This window comes from Galeopterus variegatus, unplaced genomic scaffold (assembly GCF_000696425.1).
Source record: "Galeopterus variegatus unplaced genomic scaffold, G_variegatus-3.0.2 Scaffold280, whole genome shotgun sequence".
Classification (NCBI taxonomy): Eukaryota; Metazoa; Chordata; class Mammalia; order Dermoptera; family Cynocephalidae; genus Galeopterus; species Galeopterus variegatus.
Genome location: NW_007726391.1, coordinates 553,899 through 555,174, shown reverse-complemented (window position 1 = coordinate 555,174; position 1,276 = coordinate 553,899). Strand labels below are relative to the sequence as shown.

The following is a 1,276-nucleotide window of genomic DNA, read 5'->3' as shown; positions in this document are numbered from 1 at the left end:
TTGTGCCCCTGAAGGACTTCTGAATGTGGGGAGGACCTGTTTTTACTCATTGCTCCCTCTGCCTACCCCAGCCTCAACCATGTCAATCTTGAAGGCAGGGTGAAAGCTGTATTTTTGCTACTTATAAAAATGATAAGGGGAAGAAAGAAAAACAACGGCTTAAGAGAAAGAGGACATAAGGAATACAAAGCAATACTTAAAAAGTTCCTAAAGGAATCTCGCATACAAGAGATGCCCAACTATGTTAATTTTATCATTTCTTATACAGTCTTCGCTGATTGTTTTTCCAGGGTTTTTTTTTTTTGCCTGTACTTGACCATTGGTTGCTTTCAATTGCAAAAAAAGACACATAGTTATGGGAAAGTTGCACCAAGCAGTTGGCAATCAACGTGCACTAGAAGGGCTAGCAAAATGTTCTATGTGTCCTCCTTGGCGCAGGAAACACGCGGAACAGAGGAAGAACTTTCAGACTCCTTTGCAGGATTTGGGGCTCCAGTGTACGGGGTTGTTGCCTCCTAATAATGGAAACATCGCCCACTCCTACTTGCACTTATCCACGGAGGACACTGGCCCTGGGGATAAATCTGTTGGGCAGAGGTTAAGAGACTCCAAACTGTCCCTACCCCAGGGAGACACGAAGTTGCCGGTTTCCGGGCTGAAGAGGTAAAGCGAGAAAACATGACTGGCGATCTCCTCGTCCTGTGACTCCAGGTCTTCCGTGGGCCGCCCAAAGCGCCACTGGGCGTCCGGCTCTAAAAGAGAAGAATCCCATGAGGGGCAAGTAGCAAACCTGCACGTTTTCTCTCTAACCCCATCGTGTGCTGATAATTGTTTTCTTATTTACCCTTCGAATCACCCCTGTGGTCTTTTGTGAGTCCCCAAGGCAACCTCGGCCTTCGCAAACCCTCTAGTGGGGCACGGATTACCGAGGGGTGCGGGCTGGAGACGGGAGAGAGAAACAGACGGGGGTCACCTGTCAGAGCATCCACCCCAGGCGGGCGGCTCCTCGCCCAGCGACCGGCTCGGGCCCCTCGGACAGCGCAGAGAAGGGGTCGAGCTCCCTGCGAGTTCTCGGCCCCCAAGCACCGCGCTACGCAGAAAAGTCACCTCCACCACGGGCCGGGAGCAGGCGACGGGGGAGCAGTTACAGGGGAGGGGACAGCCTTGGACGGGGTGGCGAGGGGCGCCGAGGAAGGGGTGGGACGGCCGCGGAGGGGGCGGTGGGAGCGGGGGGGGGGCGGGGTCGGGAGGGGGGGGGAGCGGGGAGGCCGGAGGG

At 54.8% G+C, this 1,276-nt stretch overlaps 1 long non-coding RNA gene across 1 annotated transcript; it reads right to left on the bottom strand.

Moving 5' to 3' along the window:
- Positions 1-292: 292 nt before the first annotated feature.
- On the bottom strand, positions 293-1,061 carry LOC103585855. Its single transcript, XR_550106.1, has 2 exons — positions 974-1,061; positions 293-752 (listed from the first exon to the last, which is right to left on the bottom strand). It is a non-coding gene; the product is annotated as an uncharacterized LOC103585855 (long non-coding RNA).
- Positions 1,062-1,276: the final 215 nt, after the last annotated feature.